This window comes from Elephas maximus, chromosome 2, assembly GCF_024166365.1.
Source record: "Elephas maximus indicus isolate mEleMax1 chromosome 2, mEleMax1 primary haplotype, whole genome shotgun sequence".
Taxonomy (NCBI): domain Eukaryota; kingdom Metazoa; phylum Chordata; class Mammalia; order Proboscidea; family Elephantidae; genus Elephas; species Elephas maximus.
The window spans coordinates 118432338-118451114 of NC_064820.1; the positions used below are offsets into that span (position 1 = coordinate 118432338).

Consider the following 18777-nt stretch of genomic DNA (forward strand, 5'->3'; position numbering starts at 1 on the left):
TACTGTAGACCACTGCACTAAATGGAGGGGAGGTGGTTCGGTGTTTCAAAAAGAGGAAATGATGATTGTACAAAGACTCAGACACAGAGCAGGACAAGTTTGAGGATCTGAAGAAGTCAATGAGACAAGCTTGAAGAGTGTGAGGAAGGAGTGGCCAAAGATGAGGCTAGAAAAAGAAGGGAAGCCCACATCATACAGGACCTAGGGGCATGGTAAAGGATTTGAATTTTATACAGAAGCAACAGGGAGCCATCCAAGGGCTCTGACCAAGGAAAGAGCATGGTCACATCTTCTCTTCAGAAAATTTCACTCTGTATGTACAGAATGGGAGTGGATTGAAAGAGAGGAAGAATGAGACTGTGGTAGTCATCCAGGCAGAGGGCATGAGGATTGGACTAGGGAGATGGCAGTGGAGAGGGAGAGAGGGGATTAGGTCCCAGAGATAGTCAGAAAGGTGTTTGATCCTTAAAAATAAAAACCCATTGCTGTCGAGTCAATTCTGACTCATAGCAACTCTATAGGACAGAGTAGAACTGCCCTATAGAGTTTCCAAGGAGGGCTTGGCAGATTTGAACTGCAGACCTTTTGGTTAGCTGCCATAGCACTTAACCACTATGCCACCGGGATTTCCATTGAGCCATTAGTGGGCATAAAATTAATTTAGTGAGTTATGACCAGAGTTTTTTGTTTGTTGGTTTGTTTAATGAAATAGATTAAATTAAACTATGGGGGAGGGGGTACTTTGTTTAGAAAGGATAGGTATTGCTTCATGAAACATTTGTTTCCAGTGTGTATGTGTGTGTGTGCACGCACTCACTGCACACCTGTGTGTGTGTGTGCATGTGTGTTTTATGGTATACTGGATTGCGACATGTGGAGTCCTGGTGGAGCAGTGGTTAAGAGCTCGGCTGCTAATCAGAAGGTCGGCAGTTCAAATCCACCAGTTGTTCCTTGGAAATCCTATGGGGCAGTTCATCTCTGTTCCCATAGGGTCAATAAGAGCCGGAATCGACTTGATGGCAACTGGTTTTGTTTGTGGGTCACAATAGGAATTTGAAAGCCACTGATGTGAAGTCCCTGAGTGGTGCAAACTTAAAAGAGTTCAGCTGCTAACCAGAAGATTAAAGTTTGAGTCTGCTCAGCAGTGCCTCAGAAGAAAAGCCTGGCCATCTATTTACAAAAAAAAAAAAAAATTATCTATGGAAAATGCTATGGGGCACAGTTCTAGCTGACACACATGGGGTCACCACGAGTCAGAGTCAACTCCAGGGCAACTGGTTTTAGGTGTTGCAGCTGGACCTCCTGAACTTGGTGACTGATTAGACATGGGGACTGAGGGGGAGGAGTGAAGATGACTCTGACTTCAGGCTGCCCCAGCTGGGCAGTAACACTATTGAGTGGAAAGGTGGGGAAAATGATGTTTCTTCTTAATTTTAGGTAGACCAATATAGGTTACACACAGGTGAGGGAATACCAAAAGCAAACCCATTGCCGTGGAGTCATTCTGACTCATAGCGACCCTACAAGACAGAGTAAATTGCCCCATAGGGTTTCCAAGGAAAGCCTGGTGGATTCGAACTGCCAACTTTTTGGTTAGCAGCTGTAGCTTTTAACCACTGTACCACCAGGGGTGAGGGAATGAAGGGTCCTTAAAACACGGGGTGCCCCCGCAAGAGACCTCTTGGTAAGAGTGAGTGTGGTTCCTCTGTAGCATTTCCTGCCCTTCAGAAAAGGGGTCAGTCAGCTGGTCCTGGGCTTTAGGCAAGGCCTTGGAATCTAGCTTTGCCCCCCGACCCTCCTCCCAGGGGCATCTTCTGGTCTTGAGTGCTGACCAGCCCACACATCCATCATCGAGACTCTGCCAAAGAGGCTGTCGGCGGAATCACGGCGGAATTTCTGCCTCATCACTCTCCGCCTGCTCCTGGGTGTGATGGATGGCCTCTGCGCAGCTCGCCATTGATCCTGGCCCGCGCCAAGAGTAAAACAACCGTTGCTGCTACATTTACATCGCGCGCTGACATGTGTCTGCAATGCGGCGACGAGGCCCCGGGACTGTGCCCAGCCCACCGTTTGCCTTGTCGGGGAAGGACTCGCTGCAGCACACGGCTCAATTCCTCCTTCTCGCGACCCTTTGTAAATTGCCTTTGTCAGCTTCTCCTAAAGGAAGCTGCTCTCCTCATCAATCAGAACCAATGGCCTGTTGGAATGAAAGATTCCCCTTCCCAGCCAGCTGAGAAAAACGGTTTCAGGCCCAAGCTCTCCCTCATCGCTCTCAGGAGCCACCGACACACTCCCACCCCTGGCGGCCGGGCTAGCCAGAGGCTCTGCCCCAGACCAAGGACTCACCTCCCACCTGATGCCACTTGTGACAGCGCAGAATTCAGAGTTGAGTCCCTTTAGGAGTCAGAACTGCCCAATTTCTTGTCCTGCTAATGGCGATACCTCTATACATGTGTTTAGCACTTCATGTGTCCATTAAACCTTCTTTTCATTACTTTAGAAAACACGTGTTGAACGCATACTTCCTAGGGGCAGGAGATTTCTAAAACAGATTCACATGCATTATCTTCGGAGGACACAGGGTAAGGTAAGAAAAGGAGTCCCAGGGCCAGGCCACCCTGGGTTGAATTCTGGCTCTGCCACTATTAGCTAACTGTACAACCTGGGGCAAGCAAGTCACTTAACCTCTCAGTACCTCAGTCCTGTCTCTGTAAACAAGGATTGCATAGGCACCTACCTCTTAGGGCTGACGTGAGGATTAAATGACCTAATGAACGTAATATGCCTATCATAGTACCCGGGACATGGTAAGGGCTTTGTAAGGGCTACCTATTATTATCACTGTCGTCATCAGCAACAATGGCATCCCTATTATCATTATTTGATTAATCCAGTGAGAGAAGAAGATTAGGTATTATTATGCCCATTTTAGGCAGCTGGGTGGTTCAAATGGTTAAACTCTCAACTACTAGCCAAAAGGCTGGCAGTTCAAACCCACCCAGAGGTGCCTTGGAAGACAGGCCTGGTGATCTGCTTCTGAAAGGTCACAGCCTTGAAAACCCTATAGAGTTGTTCTACTCCACACACATGGGGTTACCATGAGTTTGAATCAGCTCAATAGCAACTAACAACAAACAGCATGCCCATTTTATAGATGGAGGAACGGAGGCATAAAGGCTTAAATGCGTTAGTGACTCACTCACAGACCCAAAGTCTGCAAGTCGTGGAGCCAGAACTCAAATATAGGTGTCCTGACTCCAAATGTTCTTTCCCTCTCTGTTACATAGTTCTACAGAGTTAAGACAACTCTTTCACCCACATTATTTAAATTCTAAGAAAGCATCCAAACTTTGCTATCCCCAAATAATTTGACCAGCCTGCTCTGTGGACCGTCTCCTCCTCATGGCAGGATAAAGCAACCCCCTTCCAAAATGCAAACCCCTAGGGGGAGTCTCCAAGGACATTGCTTTCAAAGGATGCTAACATCACTCACCAGGGAAAAAGAAGGGGGCAGAAGGGACTGTCCTGAGGCCAACCCCCCAGCCATATCTGTAGGCTCTCTTAGGTCATCTGCAGACAAGTGGGCCCTGGGACACGTAGGCTCACAGAGTAAGTTGCAAGTTCTTTCCAGATTGTCAGCGACACTTAAAGCTGCAGGTATACTCCTTGTCTTCCTTTGGACTCACGCTGGTGCTGACCTCTGGCACTGCAGGGGCTGATTCCAGTGAAGTAGGGCGCACTGGTCCACAGCCAGGGATGAATGGCTTTGATTCTGCTTTCCGTTCTGCCGAGGGGAGGAAGGTGCTTCAGGGGACCAGGTGGTGCAGGGGGACCAGGTGGTACAGGGGAAGCAGGTGGTGCAGGGGAACCAGCTGGTGCAGGGGAACCAGGTAGTGCAGGGGTAACTTGAGCGAAAGTCCCTGTGTAGTACAGTTAACAAGCTTGGCAGCAAACCCCAAAGTTGGAAGTTCGAGTCCACCCAGAGGCACCTCAGAAGAAAGGCTTTGCAGTCTACTTCCAAAAAAACCAGCAGTTCTACTCTGAAACACATGGGGTCGCTATGAGTCAGGATCGATTTGACAGTGACTGGTTGAACTATTGAGCCAAGTTCATGCTAACGTGAGCTGCCAGGTGTTGAAGGCCTCCTTCCTATGGGTGATTTGTTCTCCTAAACTTGACAGCCTCACTTTGCCCCTGTGCCTCTCACCTTGGCCCCTCATTCCTGCCTCCTTCCTCTCTAGACTCTCGCTGGCACATTTCCACCTCTCCCAGACCAATTTCCAAGTGCTCTCTTAGTTCCGAACTTTTGGTTCTGAGCCCTGACTCTAACGGCCTGATGCAGACAGGAAGACCAAGCACCTCCCTCCCTATCCCAGGGTGGCCCCAGTGGGCTCCCTCACTCCCCAGGAAGGACAAGCAGCCTTTCTTCAGGTGGGCTCCTACCTAACTATGCTGAACACAAACAGACGGTGGAGCGGATTTCTGCCTGTGGCTTCCCTCTGTTGCTGCTATTAGCCATCTATTTCCCTTCATGCCCTATCTTCTGAGTGACAGGGCTAATCCATCACTACTAGCCCACCACAGAGACATTAATGCAGCTGACTGCCTTCTGACAACAGCTAGCGGAAATACGGGAGCCTCTTGTTACGGGAGTGGTGATGTTTATTTCAAGAGAGAAGCCAAGAATTTGAACCTAAAAGTAGAATGGAAACTAGTATTAGAAGTTGCAGTAAAAGCACTTATTCTTCCTGCCTTTTCTATACCACTTCTTCCTAAGAAATTTCATGTCCCATGCTGCTAGAATACTGCATATGCCCAAAACAAAACAGCAACAACCAAAGCAAGAAAAAGGCATTGGCTGCCACTTAAATTTATTGCTGGGACATGCTCATCAGATTATCCTTGTTTGTCTTGTGCTCTGAAGGCCAAATCTGTAGAAAGCCGAGATTCCTATAAAAGACTCTAATAAACACTTAAACAAGTCTCGGGAGCTAACGGCCACGTCTTTCAGGGTTAACGGGGGGTGCCCCTAGAGAGCAATTTGCTTTGCTGAAGACAAAGGAACTTTGAATGTGTTTTGAAGACAGCACTGTTTGGATGAGGCTGCTTGGCTTTTCTAACTCCTGCCTGGAATTTTGGAGGTGGATTTGGTGGTGGCTGGTTCAGTGGGAGTGGGTGGTAAGCAGAGGCAGGGGCATGGCTGCTGCCCCTGTGTACCCGGAGAAATTTAAAAATGACATTTTAAAACCAACCATTAGTTTATTGATGCTGAGAAGGTTTGTTAATCAAGTCAGACTTTTTCTTTTCTTGATCAATACATATCTGACTTGTCCTGCTAATAGACAGCTACCCAATTAACTGCTCTCTAATCGTAGCCTCCACAGAAACTTGGGCTTATTTCATTGATTAGGTGACAGCTAAATTGGCACGCAGGCTCTCACAGAACAGATTTAATCTGGGCTGCATTTGATTAAAATGCTTTACCCAAACCAGTGCCAGATGTAATTTCATCACCCTCAGAAATGACCCAGAGCAAAACACGTGACAAGGCCTAGCGTGTCCGTTCTCCAGTCCTTGGAAACTTCTATATGAGCCATGACCTGTATAAATTTGTCTTTAAACACCTAACTCCTGGTTCTCACCTCCTTGAGATAAATTCCTGCAAGTGGAAATCCTTGACAGGAGGGGCAGTTCCTTAGCATATCTAATGATTCTCTTAGTTGCGGAAAAAAAGAGGATAAGAACATAAATATCGCCAAAACATAACTGTAGGAAAATACAGTGTTCCCTTTGTGAGTCAACTTAATAAAAGGTAATTTTTCTGAGAATCACAATGTGTTACAGTGATAATCATATAGAAATCTTAAAAGCAATCTCTATGCCTTTAAGCACTTATGTTATTATTATTTATTTAATGAATCTCTCATATTGTGAAACAAAAAGTTTAATTAAAATGAAGCTATAGGCTGCAACGCATTCATACAGAGTAATCACTTACCCTGTCCTTGGGGATTAAATACTGAAACCAAAGTCTTCCTAATTACCAAGAAACAAACAAACAAACAAAAAACCTAAGTGTTATCTATGTCATTAGTTTTCACCTCAACCTTGCAAAAGGAGAAAATGCAATTAACTCATTTGCAAAAACAATCTGAAATTCTGAGAAATCAAAATATAGCCAATATTTTACAATATGTAAGTGATGTAAATATAAATTAGTTATAAACGAATTGTATTATATACCCAGCAAAGGAGCAGTAAGCTCCTTGCCCAGTATAATGCAAATAAGGGAAAAGGTAAACATGCTGTGGAAGTCCTGGGGCGAATGTTACTGCCTTTACTGTCAGGATTCCTGCCTTGATTCTGCATAAACCACCCAAACACCAAACAAAGGAAGCCCAGACCCAAAACCTGTGCTCAGAAATACCTGAGAGGAGAAAGGAACAACGCTGTATTAAAAATATATACATTTTTTATAGTCTTGTTTAAATGATACTGGACTTGGTTTTAGATGAAATGCATTTGCTTCCCCATCTGAAAGTGGAAATACTACTAATAATATAAATACGTTCTTAACAAAGGTTTTTCTTCTTTTTTAAAGTGGCTATTTTCTTTCTGTAAAAATTTGTATTATACAATAAAGTGGTAGCAAACATGGGGTAAAAGATAAAAGGGATAATAGAAACAGTAAATCACGAAATTTCCAGATGTTGGCTTTTTTTTTTTTTTTCCTTGAATCGCTCATACTGCTCTGAGAACTGACATTGGGACCTAGAGCTTCACGGAACAGGAATAGAAATAGGAAACTTTCGGATTTCTGGAGACCACACTTTTCTGGCTATTTCCCATATACCAGAAACACTTCATCCCGCTGGGTTAAGCTACATCCAGAGGAAGCTTGTCACGTCAAGGGACACAGTGTGAAGTTCAGTCCTGGATGGGAGAGCCCAGCTGAAGCACTGGCTACCACTCCAGTGCCCAGCAGAGAGCTGCAGAAATTCACTTCCCTTAAGAAAAAGAATTGTAGCGATAGCTAACACAGAGTGTGCGTATATTGTACGTTTATTAACTCATTTAATCCTCGAAGTAACCGAACGAAGTACATAATATTACCTCTACCTTGTTGTTGTTGTTGTTGTTCAAATCCACTAGTCACTCCTTGGAAACCCTATGGGGCAGTTCTATTCTGTCCTGTAGAGTCGCTATGAGTTGGAACTGACTCTACGGCAAAGAGTTTTTTTATTGTTGTTAGTTGTCATCGAGTAGATTCCAACTCATGGTGACCCTGTGTGCAGAGTAAAACAGCTGCATAGGGTTTCAAGGCTTTTGAAAGCAGATCACCAGGCCTTTCTTCCAAGGCACCTCTGAGTGGATTTGAACTGCCAACCTTTCAGCTGGAGTTAAGTGTTTAACTGTTTATGCCACTTAGGGACTCCATGGAGACACAGAGAAGTTAGGAAACTAGCCAGTGCTCCATGTCTAGTAGCTGGCTGAGCTGGGAATCAGGCCAGAGAGTCTAGAGCCGAGTAGATGTTCTTTTGACTCTCATGGAAAACACAGCAAGGATTTTTTTTTTTTTTGTATGTACATATTTTTTAAGTAGGAAAATTTTAAATTAAGGAACTATTTACATACAATGAAATTCACCCATTTGAGTATGAATTTTGGTCACAGTTTGATGACTTTTGGTCACTATGTAACCATGACCCAAATTGAGATCTAGAACTGGTCCCTTGTTCTGAAAAGTTGCCTTCAAACTTTTTGCAACTGATCCTCCCCCCTCCAAGCCCAGGCAAAACTGATCTGATTCTCTCACTGTAAAACCAAAACCAAACCTATTGCTGTCGAGTCATTCCGGCTCATAGCAACCCTATAGGACAGAGTAGAACTGCCCCCTAGGGTTTCCAAGGAGCGCCTGGTGGATTTGAACTGCCGTCCTTTTGGTTAGCAGTCGAACTCTTAACTGCTGCACCACCAGATTTTCCTCTATTACTACAGTTTTGCCTTATCTAGAATTCCATATAAATGAAATTAGTTTGCCATCTATTACTTTGGACTTCTCTCACTTAATGTAATGTTTTTGAAACACATTCAAGTTGTTACATGTATTTTGTACCTTTTTTATTGCTATGTGTCCTCCCATAGTATGGATGTCCAACACTTTATTATTACTTGATGGACATCTGGATTCCTTCCAGTTGTTGGCTGTTCTGAACAGTGATTTTATGAATATTCTCTTACATGTCTTCGTGAGGATATATAGGTTTTCATTTCTCTTGGATAATTACCCATGAGTGAAATTGCTGAGTTTTATGGCAAGTGTATGTTTATAAAATACTACCGTTCTGTTTTCCAAAGTTGCTTACCATTGCACATTTAACAGTTAAATGCTTAACTACAAGCAGGGTGTGAGAGTTGCCAACACTTTGTATTGCCAGTCTTTTTAATGTTAGCCTTTCTAGCAGATGTGTAAAACCATCACACTATGGCTTTAATGTCTATTTATTAGTGATTTTACTTGTGACGTCTTTACTAATTTTGACTAGAGATGTGGAGCACCTTTTTAGTACTTACTGTTTCAAGAGCAACTTTTGAAAGCAGCAAGAAAAAAATGACACACTACATATAGGGGAACAATCATCTAATTAACACCTGACCTCTTATCAGAAGGAGCCCTGGTGGTGCAGTGGTTCAGAGCTTGGCTGCTAAATAAAGCGTCGACAGTTCAAATCCACTAGCAGCTCCTTGGAAACATTATGGGGCACTTCTGCTCTGTCCAATAGAGTCACTAGGAGTCGGAATCAACTTGACGGCAACCAGTTTTCTTATCAGAAACAACAGAGGCCAGAAAAGAGTGGAGAAACAGTTTTAAATGCTGAAAGAAAAATAAAAGAAACAAGCAAATTATAGACTCAGAATTCTGTATTCAGTGGATTTTAAAATATATACTACCCACGCACTTGGGGTAAGACCAACATTCCAATGCACTGTTCACCATGTGCTTGATGAGGTCAGGTCAACCATGGTGGGGAAGTGGAATCTGCAGGAATTTAAAAGGTGGCACTGCCCATCATGGTGTTACCTGGGATTCCCCTGGTGCTGGTTCTGCTAGGGACAGGCAGGCTGGTCAATGTGTCATGAAACCATATCCAACAGTAGTCGCCAGTCCCAGTGCCTCAAGGGGCTCAGACATACAGGCTTCTCTGTCTCTTGGTAAACACCTGACTTATTTATTTTGGGACTTTCAATGATCAGCCTCCCAATTTACCAGAGAGACAGACAGGCAGAAGAAATTTCATAGTTTTGGCCTGTGCCATATGGATTTTGGACTTGCTTAGCCAGACTTGACAACCACATAAGCCAATTCTAGGTAATAAATCTCTTAATATCCATAATTTCTACTGGTTCTGTTTCTCTGGCTGAACCCTGACCAATATAAAAAAAAAGTACTTATGTTATTATGCTGTCTTACAGATGGGGAAACTAAGGCAATGGAGAGCTTAACTGATTTGTCCAGGCTCACACAGCTAAATGGTTGAGCAAGGATTCAAACCTAAGCATCCAGATCCCAAATCCTGGGTCTTAAGCAATACTGCCTTTCTAAACCCCAAAGTGACATAAATACACATTTACTTGCTCCTGTGTGGTTGTTGTTTGCCATTGAGTTAATTCCAACTCACAGCCACCCTACATGACAAGTCGATCTTCCACATAGGGTTTCCTATGAAATCTTTATGCGAGCAGATCTCCACGTCTTTCTCCGGAGGAGCAGCTAGTGGGTTCAAACCACAGACCTTTCAGTTAGCAGCCGAGTACTTAACCGTGTGCCACCAGGGCTCCTTACTTGTTCCTGGCCCAGTGATTTTTCCCACAAAAACTACTTTGTTAGTTGTATATTAGCAACAGTAAATAACCAATGACTTCAAGTTGTTTTGTTAATTTTTTCCTGATATAAACATTAGCTTCTTTGTCATTAACCACTGATGAGTTCATATTTGTGATTTATAATAGATGATAAGCAATTACTCACTAACAGAAATACCACTGGCTTGTCTTCACCCAATTATTCAGAAATAAGAGCAGCTCTGCTAGTCATAAAGATTGTGATTATTACAAATTTGGTAGTTTGTCCGAACACACACATTAAATCTAAAGATCAAACCCAGAACTATCTGTGCTAGCAAAGAAAATCCACACTATCACCAATTATTAGGGTTTCCTTACATTTCTTTTGCCAGTGTCAATCATCTGTCCTATAGGATTGCTGTGAGTCAGAATCAACTTGACAGTAACGGGTTTGGTTTGGTTTTTGGTATGAACATAAATAATAAAATATCTTTAGCTTTCTAAATTGGTATTTAAATTTTACAACTTTACTTGAAAATAAGGACTCAGTCAACACTTTAAAGAATAAAGTCTAAAGTACAAAATACAACTAGCCTGAATTAAAGAAGTGGACATAATGTTGCAAATTTAGCCAGCTGTCATTCCCTGAGGCATGCTAATTGTCTTCTCCCTGTGGATGTTACAAATTTTTTTTGTTCAAAATATAGGGATAATAAGGGGGTAAAAACCTCATTCCCTCTGAGGGTACAAAACAGTGAGGATTTGAATTGTTCTGAAGGAAGATACATTAGAAAAAATATTTTGAGACTCGGATTCTCTGCAAGGGACGAGGATAGTGGGTGCTTTCCCTTTACCTTAAAGCAATAGAGATGGATTTTAACCAGAGAGCTTAATAGTCTGCAGCTTGAAAGGGTCACTGTGAACTGGCATCTGATTCCAGCCTATAAAATCTAAACAGCAAGAGATGGGCTGGTTGGTTGCCCTGCTAGTGGACAGAAGATGGATATGGTCAGCAGCATGGGGAATGACCTAGACTCCTAGTACTTATCAGTGCAAAGGGTCGTGCTGCCCCCAGACTAGCTGTGAGCCACAGGCAGAGAGCCGGCATGAGATGACTAAGGTCTTGTTCAAGAGGGATACCTGGAGGTGCAAAGACCCTTTGGTATAAAGAAGCTGCAATAGGTCATGAAGGTGCATCACCGACATGATGGGAAACACAGGGACGGTTCCCAGCAAAGGGGTGGAAGAGGAAGGGTCTCCAACCCCCAAGAGAGAATCAACTCAAATGCCTGCTAGACCAGGTAGGGTGACACTCATGACAGTACCACACTAGGATTCTCCTGTTCCCTGCCCCTCTTTTCCCTCCCTAATCTCTGACACAAGAAGGATTATAAACAGAGATGCACAGTAGAGGAATAGAAGAGCTCTTTGAGGGAAAGGAGACACCAACCATGATCCCCTTCTGCTGACTTTCAACTTAGGGCAGACTAAAGCTGGACATGGGGAGATGCCTCAGTGTGATGGTTAAGATTGTGCGTCAGCTTGGCTGGGCCATGATTCTCAGTGTTTTGGAAGTTATATAATGTTGTGATCACTTTCTTGTTGAAATTTGATATGTGATCACCCCCAAGTTGGAATCTGCTGAGTGGTACCGGTGGGGGTGGGGCCTGTGGTGACTCACCGCCCCCTCAGCCTTCATCTCTTCACCTTCTGCAACTTAATTCCTTTCTGCTCACTTTGCAAAGGTGGTTGGCTTGTTCTGGATCCAGCAGCTGTCTCTTGTCTGACCTCTGGTTCTTGGGACTTGAGCTAGCAGCTTACTGGTCCATCTTGGGATTCACAGATCTTCACAGCCTGCAAGAGTCCTGCTCCCTGGCCTCCCTATCTTGGGTTCGGCAGCCCCTGCAGCTAATTGACTCAGGAGAAATCTTGCGGTCTTGCCTGTTGACCTTGGGGATCCCCAGACCGTCACAACCTGTGAGCGGGATCCCTGCTCTCCAACCTGCTCATCCTGGGTTCACCAGCTTCTGTGGCTCCGTGAATTGGGAAAGGATTCTATCCTGATCCAAGGACTTGGGATGTTCCAACTCCTACAATCGCATGAGCTGTTTCCTTAATATAAATCTCTCTGTATATATTTATACGCATTACTTGTTTTTCTTCTCTAGAAAACCCAGCCTAAGACACCTAAATTTTCAAACAAGTTCAGAGTTTTTATTATTACATGGAACTGAATTTGTAATTTCTGAATAAGGACTGCACTGAAATTTAGAGTGACTGGAGGAGTTTTGTTATGTGAGAGTGACCAGGAGTGTCATGGGATGTCTAGCTTTCCTTCTAGGGAAGGACCCGTGGTTGAGTGCTGTAAAGTCAATTTTCTACTCAGTGATCCCATGTGACAGAGTAAAACTGTCTCACAGGGTTTTCTAGGCCATAACCATTACAGAAGCAGATCACCAGATCTTTCTCCTTTCGAGTTGCTGGGGGGGGTTGAACCACCAACCTTCCGGTTAGCACCCGAATGTTTAACTGTTGCACCACCGGGGCTCCTTAGGGAAGGAACTAGCCCTACACAATAAGCTTAAAGGAAAAGTGGGAACAAAAATAAACTTTTTTTTTTAATACATCCCATGAAACGTGCCTGTCCTAAATCAGCTGTATTTGTCGTAACATTTCCATAATGTTCAGCACCCTCAACTGTTTCTCTCTGGAGAACATAGCACTCTTTTATCTTTTATGAAGATTCTTTGCAGTCTAAGGTACGAGCAAACTCAGAGATACCTGATTCTTTCTTTGACATTTGTCATCATTGTATGGGTGACTCCATTAATTATCAATATGAAAAGAGAAAAATACAAGCAAACAGCTTTTATTTAAAAAAATAAATAAGTAAAATGTTCTTTGTATTTATCCCTTCCACTTCCAACAAACCATTAGTCTTCTCACGAATTCTTCAATGGTCACACTTCTAAGCTGTTGTTATGTTTTAAGCCCCTTAATTTCAAATGTTATTTTGTGGTCCCCAATCCCGAAGTTAGCGTCTTTCTTTCATACAGGAATTAGCACTATAAAAAAAAAAAGATAGTTGGTCTTAATGTATATTGTTTTTACTCTGTTCCACGAGAAGTTAAAAGAATCAGAGATTTGATGGGATTTCACACAGACATAGGAAGACTACACAGGAAGAATACTGCTCCCCAAAGCTATAACCAAAACAGTTGCCTTCAAGTCAATTAAGATTCATGGTGACCCCATGTGTTTCAGGGCAGAACTGTGCTCCACAGGGTTTTCCATGGCTGATATTTCAGAAGTACCTCACCAGGCTTTTCTTCTGAAGCACCTTTGGGTGGACTCAAACTTCCAACCTTTCAGTTAGCAGCCAAGTATGTTAACCATTTGTACCACCCAGGGACTCTCCCAAAGCTATACCCCCAAATAAAATACTTCACATGTTTGGGTCTCATTGCTCTCCAAATTTGACCTTCCCTTCCTTCCTTTCCTCTTCCCCTTCCTCTCTTTTTAGAACAAGCCCCTACTGTAATGTGAGAAGTTACATGTCTTTCCTTTGCTCGGTGGCAGGAACACTTCCACAGGTCTTCTGCGAGGATGTGTCTATTCCACTGGTGGAAGCTTCGCAGACTCACTTGCTGAGGGGGGTGCGCTTTCCCTTTCTAATCCATAGAGGGGGATGACTGTCAAATGTGCACACACTGAGCCGGCAGAGCTACTGCTGGGCTGGCGATCTTGGATCTTCACTGAACGCTGTTTTAAATATCTCGGCTCCCTCACCTTTGTGAAAGAAAAAGAAAAAAAAAAAAGATAAAGCAAAACAAACCCAAAAGCCATAGAAAGCAAAATCGGTTTCCATTAACTTGAGCACTGAAAGCAATTGTATAGGGTTATATATTTGGAAAAGCCTCTTTGCATTTCAATAGTGTGCCACCTACAAATATAACCAGCGAAACTGAATTCAGCTTAAATGGATAAGATGCAGCACCTAACCGAAGTGTCACAATACATGAAAAACATGTACTCACTGGAGATTACAGTTGCGTTCTTGGCTTGTTCCTGGGAGACAGCACAGAGGTGTGGATAAGAAAAGCAATGCCTGGGACCATATATGTGTTTACACCTAATCATCTTTTTGGAATGCCACGAAATTCTCCCAAATTGCCTTCTTTCTGAGAAAAATTGTGTCGCTGTTGACATGGGCTTTTTGATATTTCCCTCTTGGCAATCACTGTCACAGAATCTTACATTTTTCTCCCTTGATTCAAAACCCAGGTCAGAGGTAGGATTGAAATAATAATAGAGCCATTCAAGACAAATATTTTTCCCTGAGTTTTCTGACTGACAGCAACCTGGGAATCCCTGTGACCCTAGAAAGTGACTCCCTACTCTTGACTAGAGACCCCCATTTCTATTTCATTCCATTGGTTTTCACAGGTTTTTCAGTCTGTGACATGAGTGACCATGAGTATGAGGAAATCACTAAAAAGAAACTGATACAGTCTGACCCTCACTTTGTCCACAGCCAGCCTGGAATCACACTTAAAAGGACCTAATCTAATGTCATCTGGTACCAGAAAGGAGCATGTTGCAGTGAGGAAACAGGCTTCTGGGTAAAAGGGCTCACAATTGTGTGGGGAGAGCTGGGACTAGAACCCAGGTAACAGTGCTTCCCCATGCTTCTTCCCCAGCCATTCAGTTTAACCCTCAGAGTTTTCCAGAATGCACCCTGGCCTCAAATCTCATGAACAGTTGGCACACTTACCACATCTCTGATGAGGTGGAAGTATGGCTGCAAACCTGAGAGGGAGAAAGTCTTGGAAGACCCCATTCAGGTCCTCCACAACCACCTCTAGAAAGGGAGGCCTTCTTTTCATGTCCTCTGTCAGATTCCCAGAGGAGACGGAATCTGGCCTGGCAACTTTCCTCTCAAAGGCCGAGACCTATCACTGTCTGGCTATTGCTTGTCGCCCACCTCCAATCACCACACCTTTTATTGAGGCAAGTTTTACCAAGATCAGTTCTTGTCCAGTCAATCCCGGTTCATGACGACCCTATGTGTATCAGAGCAGAACTGCTCTCCATAGGGTTTTGAATGCTGTGATCTCAGAGGCAGATCAGCAGGCCCTTTTGTCCAAGATAACTCTGGGTATGTTTGAACTGCCAACCTTTCAGTTCAGAGCCAAGTACTTAACTGTGCCACCTAGGGACTCCTAAGGCAAGTTTATTAAGGTATATTTTACATACAGTAAACTTCACCACTTTTTAGATGCAGTTTGATAAGTTTTGACAAATGTATGCAGTAATCACCACAATAAACAAGATATAGAATATTTCCCTCACCTCATAAAGTTTCCTCTTGCCCCTTTATAGTCAATCCAACCTTTGCTTCCATCCCCTGGCAAACATGGATCAGTTTTCTGTTCCTATAATTTTGTTCTTTTTGGAATGCTATATAAATGGAATCATACAGTATGTAGCATTTTGCATCTGGTTTTTCATTTACCGTAACGCTTTTGAGACTTGATCATGTTGTTGCATGTATCAGTAGGTCATTCTTTCTTATTCCTGAGCCATTTCATGTCCACTTTAAATCTCATTTCCCTTTACAACAATGACAAAAAAAAAAAAAGAGTAGATGCCGAAGCTGCTTATGTACAACAAAATACCTCACGGGACTTGGCTTCTTGATTTGGAGGTTTAGGGTCATGTTTTCATGGAACATCCCAGTTAATTGGCCTAATAACATGTTTAGTGCTTCTGTTCTACCTCCCTCTACCACCCCACCATCTCATCTCTCCTCTTCTTTTGGGCATCTTGAGAAGTCTGTTTGCATGCTTGTTTATGTCTTGTCTCAAGAGTTCAGTGGTAAACTTCTTAAGAAAGGATGTAAGACAATGTTGGCTTGCTCATCACTATAGCTGGCACAAGGCTAGGCATATTTGTCTAATCAAATTCTGTTTGTTTTTAATTAATAGTCTGTTTTTTAGAGCAGTTTTAGGTTTACAGAAAAATTGAACAGAAGGTACAGGAGTTCTTATATACCCCTTCTCCCCAGCCCACCCACCCCTACAGTTTCACCTATTATTAACATCTTGTGGTGATTTGTTATAACTGATGAATCAGTACTGATACATTATTATTATTGACTAAAGCCCCTAGTTTACATTAGGGTTCACTCTTTATGTAGTGCAGTTCTGTGGGTTTTGACCGAAGTTTATTTTCATGTGTATCCACCATTGCAGTATCGTTCAGAATAGTTTCACTGCCCTAAAAATGCCCTGTGCTCCACCTATTCATCCCTTTCCCCTTTCCCACAAACCCTGGAAACCACTGATATTTTTGACTGTCTTTATAGTTTTGCCTTTTCCAGAACGTCACAGAGTTGGAATCATATAGTATGTAGTCCTTCAGATTGGCTTCTTTCACTTGTATGGGCATACTGCAATTTGTTTATCCATTCACCTATTGACTCTCTGTGTTTTAAAGATCCTTTTCCCCTTCTTTGCTGCCTTTGTGCTGGGGCCAAAGACAAGCAGCTCACCAGCAGCTCTGTGTGTGTGAGTGAGAAAGAGAGAGAGAGAAGGTACGCTCTGAGTCTACAATCTCCTGAGCCTTTTCCACTTGAGGCAGTTAACTCAGGGTCTTTTCTTTCTACTTGGGACCTAGTTCCCATTCATCTGATGACTCATGAAGCTGACAAAATATTGTCACCCACCCCCCACGCCCCACCCCCAGGATCACTTCTACACAACAAAGGCTACTTAACTGCCACACCAATGACTGCCCGAGCATTTTCGTTCCCTTGCCTGCACCACCAGGCAAACCTGGAGTGCCAGTGAGTTAATGCTTGTGGTAGCAGCCCTCTCAGTTGAGGACAGACTGGCAGCTGGGAGTCAATGGATCAATATCCCAGCTTCCTCGCTGTCCTCCTCCCAAGGTGGGATAACTCTGAGGTGTGGCCTACACTGTCTCCCACAGATTCCCAGCAAGACTGAGCCCCAGTATCCCACAGAGCCAACAGGCTTGACATGAATCCTTTATTGGCTTCCTTCTCCCTGTCTCTCTTCCCTACTTCCCTACCAGTGCTTCCAGGGGTCAGCTACCAAATAAACTACTTGCACTTAAATCTTTATCTTAGAGAACAACTCAACTTGCTTTGCATTCTTTTGGAGATCTTTCCTAAAACACAAGTCAATCAATCCCGAATGCTTTTTCTGAGAAGTGCTGGTCAATGACAGCAGAAGCAGAAGGACAGGTCTGAGCAGCCTTGTCTCAGGCTTTCAGGATTCATGTTAGCAACACACTCAACACCCTGGGCTGCCTCTCACCCAGCATGCTTCCAGCAGATTCCAGGTCCAGTCATTTCTAAAATTCAGAGCTGAACAGTAGCACCCAGAGAATTCACTGAGTCTGGCCTAATGTGCTTTGCACAAGTCCAGACAACTCTCGGTTCTCTGACAGGAGTGGCCATGGGGTGTGCTACATTTGGATCAAATTACCAGTGACCTTCACCAAAGCACAACCAAAGCAGTAGTTTACATACAGGCAGTCCCCCGGGTTACAAAAGTCCAGCTTAGATACAAGCTGTAGTTTTGGACCAACCTCCGGAAAGCCTGTTATATTAAAAATTTGAGGTACGTACAATGGTCCATGATAACAAACGGGTGCAGTTTTGCAACATGAATCAAAACATTATTATTGCTATTACACTATTATTATGTTAAGCATGTTTTAGTGTATCTGAAAGTGTTTCTTTAATTTTTTTTTGCATGGAAATGTATACTATGTAGTATATACTAAGACAAACATCTGACTAACTGATGTTGGATATGAACTGTACCTAACTATTCTGATTTTTGTACAAATTTGATTTAAAGACAGACTTAGGAATGGAACTGGTTCATAATCTGGGACTGCCTGTATTTTCCTAGGAGTTTTTCATTTCACTGGCAGAAAGCTTTAAAAAAATTAGAAAAGATTCTTGCAATAAGGGTCTGTCTAGTATCAGACCAGAGCCTGGCTGCACAGTGGTTAAGTGATAAGGCTGCTAACGAAAAGGTCAGCAGTTCAAATCCGCCAGCCATTACTTGGAAACCCTATGGGACAGTTCTTCTCTGTCCTCTATGGTTGCTATGGGTGGGAATTAACTCGACAGCAACTGGCAACTGGTAGTATCAGATCAAACAAATTCTGAAGTATCCACTTTACGAGCCCCAGTCCACTTTTAATACAATAAAATTTTCTTTTTTCCAGGCCTGTATCATGTCTGAATCCATAAAGCAAAATGACCCAGCTTTGACATTATTTGTAGGTATAAAAACATAGTGCTCTGGAAATAATTATCAATGCTTTAGTAGGAAAGTCTTTTTTTTTTCCACCTTGAAAAGTGAAAATCAATGTCTAGTGTAACATGTAGCACTCTTAGAAATAAGGCAAATTCTATACAAGTGACAGAATCTTGTTTGAAGCGAGAAGCTTGGGTGCATTCAATCCAGCTATTGCTGTGATCATTAACAAAAACTGAAGCAGTTTCTAAGCAGAGGAGGGGACTGAGAATGCTGGACAACTGCATCTGTACTCACCCTTCAGCGAAGGTCTAATTAATGTGGGAACACTTGGTCCACTGTGCCTAGGGACTTGCTTTTCTTCTGGTCTGGCCTGGGGTTTCTTTTGTTGTGGTGGTGGCGATGGTCAAGTTCAACTGATGGTCATCTGCGTGTCCTGCATATTCTTGTTATCTTCCTCATTATCCAATTGTGCTCTTTGCGGAAAATTCTCAGCTTCTCCTTTTGCGGTTGTCCAAATTTCCCTTTATTGCAGGGTCTTTTTTTTTCTCACTTGATTGCTGAGTATTCTGCTTTCCTCCTCTGTGCACTCCAACTTGTTGGTCCTGAGTTGCTCACAACCAGGACCACCACC

General features: G+C 43.2%; 1 long non-coding RNA gene across 1 annotated transcript; it reads right to left on the minus strand.

Annotated features, from left to right (window-relative positions):
- Positions 1 to 12765: 12765 nt before the first annotated feature.
- Positions 12766 to 18531, minus strand: LOC126061382 (uncharacterized). The gene is made up of 3 exons (XR_007513771.1): positions 18441 to 18531; positions 13401 to 13635; positions 12766 to 12911 (listed from the first exon to the last, which is right to left on the minus strand). It is a non-coding gene; the product is annotated as an uncharacterized LOC126061382 (long non-coding RNA).
- Positions 18532 to 18777: the final 246 nt, after the last annotated feature.